This window comes from Pinus tabuliformis, chromosome X, assembly GCF_031772625.1.
Source record: "Pinus tabuliformis cultivar Carrire ecotype Pingquan chromosome X, CPIR1, whole genome shotgun sequence".
NCBI classification, from domain to species: Eukaryota; Viridiplantae; Streptophyta; class Pinopsida; order Pinales; family Pinaceae; genus Pinus; species Pinus tabuliformis.
This window is the reverse complement of record NC_142308.1, coordinates 517,270,738-517,285,254: the sequence shown is the minus strand read 5'-3', so window position 1 is coordinate 517,285,254 and position 14,517 is coordinate 517,270,738. Positions and strand designations below refer to the sequence as shown.

Here is a 14,517-nt window from a genome sequence, read left to right as displayed (position 1 = left end):
AACAATACATAGTACAATACTCCTCACAAGTACTCAGTACTATCTCCACCTGTTACACACAAACTAGCTCAGATCTGAATCAATCACAGGTTCAAATCTCCTCCGCTGCTTGCCTGCCTCCACTGCGCAATCCTGCATGAGAATAGATGAGAATGGCTGATCCAAACTCGTACTTGCCTTGGTTGAACGAAGCAATCCTCATTGGCAATACTCAATCCATTGATTGTGCAAATCTCATGCACAACTATAGTCACAACTGACAGCTGTCTTGCCCTTTCACTCACCTCTAACACTTGTCTCCACTGAACTGTCCATGCACTGAGTTAACTGATGTATTCTTTAGTTGATTTATGAGTTAATAATTAGTGAATTAATTAATAATTAATTCACATCACTCATCACTAGTGTATTCTACAGTTAGACTAAATACAACTAGTTCAACTAAGTCAAACTGAACACAACTCCATCAACTCCTCAATCAACTCCACCAAACTCAATCACTTGAGTTCTAACTGAATTCCATCATGCAATAGCTCAACTGACCCATAAGAAAAGTGTATTTCCTTCTAGCAGCTACATGTGCCACATCCGTAGCTCGAACTGAAGTGCTCCAAGAGGATAAGATAATGTTTATAGTACAAATATTATTAAGAGCTAATAATATTCGATTGTTCTATTTTTAGCCTGGTAGTCTAAAAATAGACTCCGCCCATATGTCTAAAAATAGAAGTCCATCTATTTTTACCAACATGACCAATCATCCACAAATAGCATCCTGCAACTCATAGACCATGATCCATATGTCTAAAAATAGACATAGTCTAAAAATAGACTTTGTGCCAAAAATAGCCTGCGGGCCCACTTAGTGAAGGTGACTTCTTTTCACTAAGCTCCATCATCTTGTTGCATTTTCAACAGGATATTCTAGGTGTGAAGGAGGATTGGTAGAAAACATACAACAACAACTGTCAAATTGTAACGAGTGTGGTGATTTAGTTAGGCCCATAACTTGAGTGGGCCTAATGGTTAAGGGCATGTGTTTCCTCCTAAGAGGTCATAATTTCAAAACTAGAGGGGGGTAGAGTATGTATGCCTTCGTGGAATTAATGGTAAAATCGCTACGTTGAGGTGGGTCCCTTGTCCCACAAACAAGGGGGTCTCATACACCAATTTGGTGTCTGGCTTAGCCGCGACCTTAAAATTGGATAATAATAATAATAATCCAACTCCTTGGAGCAACACGCTATATCATTATGTAACATAAACCCCCTCTATACAATTGTGACTGCACATTGACTAGTCATGACATCCCGGGGATCCTCACAACCAATCATTAAAAACTTATCTTCCTTTGTGATTATAGTCTCCTTCAATTCAAGTTCTGCACTGAGAGGACATTTCAAGCCTCTTGGTCCTTTCATGTGCTAGTCTCCCAATGCCCTTGCAACTGATAGTCGACCATTCAAATACCCATCATACCCAAGATATTCAATTCGCACCCTTTCAATGCTACAATTTGGTTTGTGATCTCTGGACATCTCAATTGCTTTCCCTCTCTTACCCAACACTGCACTGCAATCCCCTTCATTAGCAACAATCATCTTCCTGCAAACCATCACAAACAAGCTTTCAATCACAAAAAACATCAACCAAGAAATAAAATTTTTCACAAAACAAAAGGCCATTTCTTCCATGCAGACCATAATCTATACAATTGGTTCACATTAACCAAGTTGCAAATACTTGCCTTCCAAATATAAAAGCTGGCAGTGTTGTTGTTCCAGAGGTGCTGCCAAGGGAACAAGCATATGCAAAAGCATGATCAACCTTCACAAATGCATTCCTTACAACCTTTCAAATTGCATCTAGAAAAATTGAATCTTCAACATTGAAATTTAGAAGATCATTATGAATAAATCATGCTGCATCACCTCCTCCATGACCATCAAATACCAGTAGAGAGTACCACTTTTGCATAAGTTCTCTTTATAGTTATGGAATTACAAGCAAATAATGAGGCGATGTGTGTGAAGTAAATGAGATGTGGATAGTGGAATATAGAAAGGAAAGTCTTGTAATGTCTATTCAGTTCTATTTTTCTTATTTTGTCATCAATATTTACACATTTTCCCTACATTGTTAATATATAGACTTCACAAGATCATATGGTGGGGTTTTATTAATAGTTTCAACACTTGCTTAGTAAATTGTGGAAGAAAATAATGTTGTGTGGCTAAATTTACAACTACTTGCTGCGCACAAGTGTTGCCAACACCACAAAAGTGGGAGGGTAAAGCAGTGTAGGTACTATGCTAGCTTTACATGAAATAATTTTAGCTTTGATAGGCCCCATGGGCGAAAGTGTTGCTAACAGCACAAAAGCAAGAGGATAGAGCAACATAAATACTATGTCAACTTTACATAGATTAATTTACGTTGTGATATAGGCCATGACTACCAAAGTACTGCCAACAACACAAAAGTGAGAGGGTAAAAGTAGTATGTTGGACTTACATGGATTAATTTCAGTTGTGATAGGCCCTAGAAAGGCTAGTTTATATTTCCCTTTCTCGTATCATGTTTTTTCTTCCAGGTATTTGGGGAATTTACTGAAAAGTCTAAAGTTTTGTTTAGCATTTGCGTCCATCCTCTTATTGTGATGGGATATGTTCTTCAATATGTTCTTTAGAAAACATCTCCACTTAGGTTAAATGGGATAGTGTAATATTGTGTCATCTTTAAGCTTTACACTAAGCTACAGAGTTTATCAATGTCATATAGGCATAATCCAAAGATGTTTGTTCATATGCACACTTTTTTTCTTGCTTACCTCTATGCTCTGTTTTATTTGTTAATACAAGTATTTGTTTCTTGTTTTGTTTTATGTGTTATTACAAGTATTTTCTTCTTGTTTTGTTTTATGTGTTAATGCATGCATTTTCTTATGTGTTTATGTCGATGAATGTTAAATTGTAAATGCAAATTTGCAAATTCAATACTATTTTTACAAATTTGGAAATTTAAATTCAATATTGGAAACATGTATATTTTACTTACTAGCCTCAGGTATATCTCAGTTCTATGTATAAAGCTGCAACGTGGAAAACTTGCCAAGAGAGAGAGCTATGTCAAGAGGGGGTACCATAGCAGAAAGTTGGTCAAGAAGGGGCGCTGGAACCATAGAAGAAAGCTAGTCAAAAGGGAACTCTGGCATTGAACTTAGAGGGGGTGGATTTTCTCTCCTTTCAAAACCTCCCTATAATACCTCTTTCACTACTCTGCTTTCTCCCTTTTTGCTCCCTTTGCTTCTACTATCAGAACTTGGTGCCTCAGGGAAACTAAGTGGCTCTTCGAGTCATGATGAAGCGTGGTGAAATTGTGACCACGTTGAGCATGCATTGAGCATGGCACAACATTGAACCGGTGCCTAGAATAGTAGGCAAAAGCGGTGGAGTGTCCAAATGGCAGATTAGACAGAAGCGGTGCAACAATGATTTGACTGAACCAATGGATTAGATAGAAGCTTTTACCATCAAAGTCATGTTCCAATATAGACTTGTAATAGAAGGCATATGGCATGAAATATTTCATGAGAGGCTTGTAATATTAGAAATGCATATGGTATGCAATATTTCATGAGAGATAAGGCTTTGCTTAATATAAAATTTCTTATGAGAAATATACATTAGGAAGAGAGAAGCTCACAATAAGACCCCAAACGTGTATGGCCAATGAAAAGCCAATGAAATTGTTTAGACAATTTTAAATATATATATATTTTTCAAAAAATTTAGTTAAAGCATTTGATATAAAAAAAAGTCAAGGGAATTAATAGTGAGTCAAAGCATTATCATGACTATGCACCATGTTGTTCAATGAGTAGAATAACAATCTTTTATAATTTAAATATTAATATTAATTATATAATATAATTTATGTATTAAATTAAAAATAATATTTAATTTGATGATTTGTATTAATTTTTATGCAAGTTTGTTTTCTTAAGGGTTTAGCTTTAAAGTCGTGCGAGTCTAGCCCAGACCATTTTTTAGACAGTGATCAAATATGTGGTGTAGTTAGAAAAGATATATTAAAATTGGTCTTGTGACTTGTGCAGACATAAGCAAATCAAAACATATGTCATGTCCTTTAAAAGAGGCTCAAATAGGTTGGATCCAATGGTGGAAAGTAAGGAGTTTTTCATTGTTGGACAATGTTCATTCCCATGAGGGCCTAGCCTTGAAGGCATGGAGGTACCTTGATGTAGTGTTGAATGTGTGATTGCACTCAGAGAGTCTATATTAATAGTTTTATAATGTGTGCATATAGAAGTTAATCAGAGCCAACCCCATGTACTTTAATGTAAACCCATAAAAAGTAAAATAATCGATGATGAAGTGTATTATTAAGACAATATATAACCTATATGGATTATATTATTAAGACAATATTATTATTATGGCCTAGCCTTGAAGCCATGGAGGTTAGTGGTTGAACACGTGGTTGCACTATATTAATAGTTTTATTATGCATAAATAAGTGAATCAAAGCCCACCCCATGTCCTTTAAAATGTAAGCCCATAAAAAATAAAATAATCGATGATGAAGTGTATTATTAAGATAATATAATATTAAGTCACTCTTTATTTTTATTTTCAAATAGAAAAACTAACTATTTTTTATAGAAAAAAATAGTTTACAATTCCATAAGTTTGTATCTCTTATCATTTGATTGTATCATATTCTGCCTGGAGCACATTTTCCTTTTGAATCTAGAATCTAGATATGTATTGCTAAACATTGAAGTACAAAAAAGCACCCATCCAATCTAAAATCTACTCAAATTGGCAATCAAAACATAGGGTCCCCATACAAATCCTGAGACAAATAGAGTGTCTCCATACAGTATCTGAGATAATTGCTATGACCCAATATTAGCTAAAAACGATAAACTAACCAAAAAAAGGGATAAATATCCTGAGATATGCACATTTTCCTTCATAAGATACCTTGGGATGGGTCCTCATCGGTGGAAAAAAGCTCAGATGTATCCCTGCAATCGAGAAATGAGTAGAATGGGTTGATTTGCAAACGAAGTAGCAAAGGAGAAACCATAAACATTGACCATTATAGGAAGAAGAAACCCGAGTTGTGCAAAATACTGTCGATGAAGGTCTTATAATAGATAACACCTTGCATAACAGAGCACCCACCTTTTGACTAGTGATTGACCACCCTATTCTATTCTCTGTATATGTGGGAGAAAGAGATGTTCTTAAAAGATGCCTTCAGATATTTGATTTGTTTCTTCCAATAATATCAAGAGAGAGGAACACAAATAGAGTGCCCTTGTACTCACTCAATAGTTGATTTGGAGTAGCCAACAACCTCTTTATGTGAATGTTGCCTCCAATAATATCAACATACATGACCAAAAATAAAGCGCCCCTGTACCCACTCAATAATTGATTTGGAGTCGCCAACAACTTCTTTATGTGAAAGTCATTGATTCAAAATCCTATAAACCTAATTAACAAATATTTAAATAACAATATTATAAATATTTAATATATTAAAAATAATAAATAAAATATAAAAAACTAAACCTTTTAAATAATACAAAAAAAACGAGGGCTACATAGTAGCTAGTACCTGTCGCTTAGCTTAAATATAGTTTAATTAAACTAAAAGATAATAAAAGAAAGAATTCATCAAAAAAATAAAACAACTAATAAAAGGTTAGATATCATTTTTTGGGATTCATCTGCGTTAAGTAAGTCATTCATTTATGACCTTATCCATGAGATATTTTTGAATAGTCCACTTAGCACTCATTGCATCGGGTGATGCTCACAAGGGTGAAGAACTTGGATTGAAACTAGTGAAATGAATCACATAGCGTCAATCATCACTTCCGGGGCTTGCACCCGATAACCCGAACTTCCCGGGAGGTCACCCATCCTAGATCGCCTTTGGCTCAAGCACGCTTAACTATGGAGTTTTCCCCACAATCAAGCTCACTTAGCTTGCTACCCCATTTGCAAAACCTTTGCAAGTATTGTGCCTCATGAACAATTCAAGTAGAGCTCCCTTCACTCTTTTGTATTTAAGTATTGAGGGGTTTTCACAGTGCATTATATTAGATATCATTTTTTCAGATTCAACTGCGTTAAGTAAGTCATTCATCTATGACCATATCCATGAGAGATAGTCGTAACTGACTATTGTCTCATGATTTTTGAATAGTCCACTTAGCACTCATTGCATCAGGTGATGCTCATAGGGGTGAAGAAGTGGGATTGAAACTAGTGAAATGAATCACATAACGTCAACCATCACTTCCAAGGCTTGCACCCAGTACCCAGAACTACATGTGAGGTCACCCATCCCAGATCACCTTTGGCTCAAGCATGCTTAATTGTGGAGTTCTCCCCACAATTAAGCCCACTTGGCTTGCTACCTCATTTGCAAAACCTTAGCAAGTATTGTGCCTCATGAACAATTCAAGTAGAGTTTCACTCTTTTGTATTTAAGTGTTGAGGGGTTTTCGTAGTGCATTATATTAGGTATCATTTTTTGGGATTTAAATGCGTTAAGTAAGTCATTCATCTATGACCATATCCATGAGAGATAGTCGTAACTGACTATTTTCTCATGATTTTTGAATAGTCCACTTAGCACTCATTGCATCGGGTGATGCTCACAAGGGTGAAGAAGTTAAGCACGCTTGAGCGAGAGGCGATCTGGGATGGGTGACCTCTCAGGAAGTTAAGTGCGCTTGAGATAGAGGCGATCTAGGATGGGTGACCTCCCCAGAAGTTCTGGTTACCAGGTGCACCAGAAGTGATGATTGACGCTATGTGATTCATTTCACTAGTTTCAATCCCACTTCCTCACCCCTGTGAGCATCACTCGATGCAATGAGTGCTAAGTAGAATATTCAAAAATCATGAGAAAATAGTCAGTTATGACTATCTCTTATGGATATGGTCATAAATGAATGACTTACTTAATGTAGTTGAATCCCAAAAAATGATATCTAATATAATGCACTACGAAAACCCCTCAATGCTTAAATAAAAAAGAGTGAAGGGAGCTCTACTTGAATTGCTCATGAGGCACAATACTTGCTAAGGTTTTGCAAATGGGTAACAAGCTAAGTGGGCTTGATTGCGGGGAAAACTCCACAGTTAAGCGCGCTTGAGCCAGAGGCGATCTGGGACTCGGGAAGTTTTGGTTACCGGGTGCAAGCACCAAAAGTGATGATTGACGCTATGTGATTCATTTCACTAGTTTCAATCCCACTTCTTCACCCCTGTGAGCATCACCGATGCAATGAGTGCTAAGTGGACTATTCAAAAATCATGAGAAAATAGTCAATTACGACTAACTCTCATGGACATGGTCATAGATGAATGACTTACTTAACACGTTGAATCCAAAAAATGATATCTAATATAATGCACCGCGAAAACCCCTCAATCCTTAAATACAAAAGAGTGAAGGGAGCTATACTTGAATTGTCCATGATGCACAATGAGCCAGAGGTGATCTGGGATGGGTGATGTAACGCCCTCGAGTTGGAACCGAGATTGCTGATGGGCGTACGACGGGCAAAGTGGCGAGTTGGAGTAACCGGCGAGCTGGTGCACCCGCACGGTGCGACGAGCCAGTGGAAACGAAGAAGAAGCATGAAGGTCATTTGTGCGAAAATGGCTAAGTGTGGAAAAGTTGGATGGCAGAATTATATGGAGAGACGGTCCCGGGTGTGGGCACCCTCACCATGGCTGACATGAAAAGTTAACTGAAGAGCCACGAGTTGGGGTCGCCTGGCTTGGGTCGACATGCAGTAAACTGGGTGAAGAAGTGTATATATAGGCGGAGATGATTGGTGGAGAAGGCATCTAAGAAAGTGCGAGCAAGAGTCTTCTCATAGGCGAAGTGCGAGCTAACACTTGGGTTTTGAAATCTTGGTGAAGTGTTGCAGGCAGATCTAAGGGCCGAAGCACACCTTAGCCGCAAACAGTTTGGTGGGTGGCTGCAGGGCGTGCAAATCGTAGGGCGCAGGACATGGGCAGGTCGAGTTTGGGCGCGGGTTGCTTGGAAGGTTGGGTGGGCGCAGACAGAGCGCCGGGCGAAGGTCCGGTTATATAATCGGACGAGCAAACGGGTGAGTGTGAACGGGCAGAGGGCGCGAGTCGGTTGGCAGGTTAGGTGGGCGCACACGGAGCGCCGGGCTAAGGTCGAGTCGTATCATCAGACGAGCAAATGGGTGAGTGTGAACGGGCAGAGGGCGCGGGCGCACGAGTCCGAACGAGGGCGCCGGGTGAACGAAACGGGTGTGGACGCCGGTGAATGGTGAGTTGGGTGGTCGCGGTGGGTGCGCCCGAATGAAACGAAGGAATAGTGAAATGGGCAGTTGTGGTGAACGCGTCCGGGTGAACGTGCCGATGGGCGAGTTGGTGGGCACGACGAAACGACGAAAGGGCGCGCGGTTGGATACTTAGCCAAACGACAAGTTGGGTGAGCGGGCGCCGTGGTAGGTGCGAACGATGAGTCGGGCGCCGAGTTAGCGACATTGTGGGTAGGGGGCGCGCTGAACGATGAAGCATTCGACGAGTTGTTCAATCGAATGGTGGGCGCGAGTGGTGCGACACGGCGAGCCGGGGCGCTGGTGAAGAAGTTTGTGCGACAAGTGTGACGGGTGCACGAGTTGGGCAACAACTTGTGCGACTCTGCCCGGTGGTTGGGCGAGGCTGCACGACAGTGCAAGAAAGTGAAATTTTACAAGTATGAGATGAAACTGGGGGTTTCTCTCCATTGTAAGATTTATGTGTAAAACTGAATATTATCATTGTTATACGAGCAGACTCATATTTACAGGGAGTTGCCCCTCCTAAGTTAATCCGCTGTGCATTTGAATGATAATGATGATAATGTGTTAATGATATTCATGTGAATGTTTCCGCTGTGTTTAAAGAAGAATTGTACTTAGCTGCTGAAAATAAACTAAGTATAGAAGTAAGGCGTAGTCTACGATTGCAAGTATTGTTAAAAAGAAAGTGGTCGGTAGTGCCGCACCCCCGATCGTGCGGTTGAAAGATCACTGCTAGGGTAGGGGCGTGATAGGTGACCTCCCGGGAAGTTCTGGTTATTGGGTGCAAGCCCCAGAAGTGATGATTGACGCTATGTGATTCCTTTCACTAGTTTCAATCACTTCTTCACCCCTGTGAGCATCACTCAATGCAATGAGTGCTAAGTGGACTATTCAAAAATATCTCATGGATATGGTCATAGATGAATGACTTACTTAATGCAATTGAATCCCAAAAATATGATATCTAATATAATGCACTGCGAAAACCCCTCAATACTTTATAAAATGTTGTATTGTTGTATGCCATCACCAAAAGTTAAGAAATATGATTAACTAATATTGTTTATATTAACATATATACACTTTAGTATTTATGCTTATATATATAAGCTATCTTAAGAAAAAAATGTAATTCATGAAAATAGAAATAACAGAAAAATGAAAAAAATCAAAATAAAAAAATTAAATAAAAAGGAAATAAATTTAAAAACCGAAAATTAGTAACTAATATAAATTGAAGTTACTAAAGAACCTATATTAATACCTCAACCAATCATTTTACAAATAAATAAATTTAAATAAAAAAAAAAAACCGAATTCCTAATATTAAACTATGGATAAGTGACAAAAATTTTTAGTCAAAAACAAACTAATATACAAATCAAAGCAAAACTAAATACAGGTATAATAAATACATAAAATTACAAACTAAACTAATTAAAAACCAACAAACCATGATTACAATAGTCTCTATTGTTTTTTCACAAAACCTAACAATGGTAATGATGACTCTATTGTTTTTTCACAAAACCTAACAATGGTAATGATGACTCTATTGTTTTTTCACAAAACCTAACAATGGTAATGATGACTCTAGTGATTCCAATGCTAGACTTGCATAAAGGTGCGTGACCCTATATGCGCTTTTGGAATCTTGATCTTTATATCATTTGGAATTCAATGTTAACATGTTTTTAATTTATGTTATGAGAAGTTGATTTAAGTAATTTAAAATATTTTTATGGGTAAATTTGGAAAAAAAATATATTAAAATAGTTATAAAAAAATATTAATACTAATTTGGTGATTTAATCGCTTTCATTTATATATAAATTTTAATATTAAATTATTTATTTATTTAAATAAATCTCATTTTTAAGATGAAATTCTGTATAAATAATAGTTTATATAATTGATTTTTGAAAATTATATTGTTAAATTTTGATTTTTATATATTAAATAGCTATTTAATAAACTGGGTTTGTATAATTGATTTCTTAAAATAGCATGGTTAAATTTTGATTTTGATATATTAATTGTGTTTAAGTGAAAGGTTAAAATAAAGATAGGAGTTGTTTTTATTGTGACTTTTTGGAAGTTTTTACGGTGGGTTTTTCTGGTCAAATTTCTCTAAAATCCGGCAGGAATTTATTGAAATCACAAATTTGATGGGTAATCTTGTGCAATTGAAGTGCCCTAAGGGTTTTCCAGGGTGCTGAATCCATATATACAGTGAAAAAACTAGTTTAAATAACACAAATCAAGATTTCACCTCAAATTTTTCCACCGGATTCTGACATCGGAAAGTCCAAAAAGTCACACTAAAGACAACTCCATAAAAATACATGAAACTTTATTTTACTTATATATTTTTGAAGTTAAAAAACATAACATAAGGTTTAGTATAATTTTAGATGATTGTAACTATTAAAAATAAGATTTAATATAATTTTAGATAATGGTAATTAATAGTAATGAAATATGATTAAAATTATTTTAATATTTATTTAGATTAAAAAATAACTAAAATATATTTTAGTTTTATTTTTAAAATATTAAATATAAAACAATTACATTAAAAATAAATAAATTAATTCAATATACAATAAAGGGATATAATTTAAAGTTATGAATTTGTATATTAAGTTTAAATATTTATATCATTTAAGTTTATAGGGACATTTTAATTTTCAATCACCATGTTATGAAGTATTATGTAAGTCAGGAGATTCAAGGTTCGAATCCCCTGTAGATCAAACGAAACAAAAAAAAATATTTACATCATTTAAATATTAAATTTAGATATCTTAGAGATTGTTCACACCACATAACTACCTTTAATATTTACATTATTTAATCAATATTTTTTATTAATCTTAAAATATGACGAAGTTTGTTAAAGGGGATACAAAGATGAAGAGGAGTTCTAAAAACCCTCGTGGCGGCTAAAGTTTCACCCTAATCAGTTGATCTATGCCTAGATCGAGTGGTTCTTTGCAGATTTTTGTGGCATTTGGAACAATGGCAAAACTTGTGACTATGTGATGAAGATGACTCCTATTGTTGGTATGTTGGCTGGAAAGGAAGGTTCATCTTCTACCTCTTATAGCTCCATTTTGAAGTTAGGCTCTGCCCTCCCAACAGTTTAAGAAATTTCTTCTCTTGATATGGATCTGGACAAGGAAGCCTTCAACAACAATTTTTTTCCCCAGAGAAAGGATTGGTTTGTCGGTTCAATGTCTATTGGTTGTTGCTGATGGATCTGCATAAATGGATATCGAAATCTTGGAAGCCCCATATATCAGATGATTTAAATATTTACCCCATGGCTCGGGGCTTTTTCGCAGTTGTCTTTGACAACATCGAGGATAAAGAGGTTATCTGCAAATTTGGTTTGTGGTTTTGGGGTAGTGCTGGTTTATTCATGCAACCATGGTCTCCCACTTTCAATCTAGTTATGGTTTAAATCTCCACGACTCCAGTGTGGGCAAGACTTCTGAATCTCCCATTGCATTTGTGGAACATTCAGACGTTAACATCTATTGGGAACATTCTTGGAAAATTTTGTCATCCGTGTCCAAATACTGAGTATTATTGTAAAACAACCTATGCTCGCATTTGTGTGGAGATGGATTTGAGTAATAATAATAATAAAGATATAATAATAATAAATCATATAATATAATATAATATTATTTATTAAGCAAATAAATAATAAACAATAAAGAAAATATAATAATAGTAAATAGATAATAAATAATAAAGAAATATAATAATAACAAATAATAACAATAGTAAATAAAGTAAAACTATAAAATAGTAATAAAAAGTAAAGTTAACAAGAAGTAAAATAAAATAAGAAAGAGTTAACCAAAAGAACTATAAAAAATAGTAAAAATAAGTAAAGTTATCAAAAAGTAAAAATGAATAAAATAAGAAATAAATAAATTAGGAGAAAATTTAACTCAAGTAAATCTCAAAATAAAAAAATAAAAGTTCCATGTTGACACATGGAATGTGTACATGCGGTTCCCCTTCCAATGTTTTCTCTATTTAATAGACGGTGAGGAAGATAAGAGATCATTCCATCATCCATTCTCTTGGGAGAAAAATGTTGTGAGACAAATGATTCCCTAGCAGTAGTACGTTGATTGAGGGCTCGGGGGTGGCCAATTGTAGAAAGATTATATGCAGCTGAGCCTACGGTTGGGTGGAGAGTCGTCCCCAAAACTTTGTTGTGGTTAGAGGATTCAAATAGCGTTCAACTCCAAAATTACAAGTAAGGAATATCATCGCTACAGGTAAGTTGCCTTTGCTCCTATTTCTAAAAAATTCTATGCTAATTAGTTGAATAGAGGTGTGTTGATTGTAAATCACATAATTGATCTAATTAGTTGCATGTTTTAATTTCGGGGTTGTTATATATAGTATCAGAGCGTGATTCAACTTTATGGGACTTCTAGGTAAAATTAAGAAAAAAAATAGTCAATTAAATTAATCAATAATTTTATGTAAAAAAATGGTAAAAACAAAATTTAATCCATTTTTTTTTGAAAAATAAATAAAATAATTTAACTTTCTTTATTTAAATCAAGGGTTTTAACTTCAAGGGTTTTATATTTTTAATGCTCGAGGGTTTGGGAAAATTAATACAAATATAATAGATTGAAAGTGTTTATGTGAAGTTCTATTTTACAATTCTAAATACATATTCTTTATAAAGGAAATAATATCCACTTGGACTAAAAACATGGAATAATTTCGGCGGGTGCTTAATACATAATTAAATATTTTCTGTGTTCCGATGATAAATTTGTTAATTTGTGTGGCATGTTGCCACTGAATAACTGTTTGAATAAAAAAAAATAGGTATTTCTCTCGTGTACCCATCGCACAATATTTTACAAAGGTGCATGATATATATATATATATATATATTTTAACTGAAACGGTTGTATATTTTATTGATATGTTAGAAATAGAAAGGGACTTTGCCTAGGCAGCCCTGCTTACATGATTGAAATCCTGCTTTTGCTTCCTTTAGAAAGGAGCTGTTCACAAATGATGATATAGAATTTCCCCATTTACATTTAAGATTCCTTTGTTGAGAGTGCTGCCCAAGTTTGCCATACAATCTACTTCCTTGTTGGAGTTTCTGAGTATATGATAAAATTTGCATGAGTCAAAACTCTGAAGAACCGTCTTCAGTCTATCCAATATTTTGTTGAGCCCTACATTGTTAAAGTATTCCTCTCTGATTAGTTTTTTGATTAAAATTTATGAATCTCCGAAGACTTGAATATCTTTGGCACCTTTCTCTCTTGCAATGTGACATGCCTTTAGCAGCCCTAGAATCTCCGCTTGGTTGTTTGTTTTCTCTCCGAGACCCCATGCAAAGGATACAGTGGGGAGCCCTTCCACAAAGTAGATAATACCGCCTGCACCTGCTGCTCCAGGGTTCCCTTTGGACGCTCCATCGAAGAAGATGGTAGTTACATTTTGCGCCCTCCACCAACTTTGAAAGATGTCATCAGTCTCTCTTTTTCTCCATTCCAGGTCTGCTATCAGTGGTGAGGTTCTATAATTTCGTGGCAGCGGATCTATAGCAAGCCACCTTTTTTCTTCTGGCCTGAGAAGGGGGTCTTCTTTGTTGTATTGCTGTTGAGCCGCTTCCAACAGAAGGGCCTTAGCTTTTGCTGCAACCTGATGCGGGGAATACTGCGTTTCTTTAAAGATCTGCTGATTTCTGGTTAACCACAGTTGCCAGCAAACAAACTTTGGCAACGCTATCCATATCCTGCGCCAAAATGACTTGGGGAAGATGCCTTTGGGGTAGCTAGCACACCAAGTCGCGAACAGCTCCGAGACTGAGGTTTGCTGTGGGAGAATGATCTGGAACTCATCAAGAAGGAGTCCCCACACCTTCTTGGCAAAGGCGCATTCAAGAAACAAATGCTGTGCAGTTTCTGACTGACATCTACAGAGAGCGCATCTATAGGGCCCTTCATACTTTCTTTTTATCAGATTGTCCCCTGTCAATAACTTGTTGTGTACCAAGGTCCAGAAGAAAAAATTAATTTTTGGTAGCGCTAATGGCTCCCAAATCTGCTTCCAAAAGGCTGGAGTATGTTGGCTGTTCC

At 36.2% G+C, this 14,517-nt stretch overlaps 1 pseudogene; it reads right to left on the bottom strand.

Moving 5' to 3' along the window:
- Positions 1-1,977, bottom strand: part of LOC149140957 (putative protein phosphatase 2C 27) — a 32,489-nt pseudogene extending 30,512 nt beyond the window's left edge.
- Positions 1,978-14,517: the final 12,540 nt, after the last annotated feature.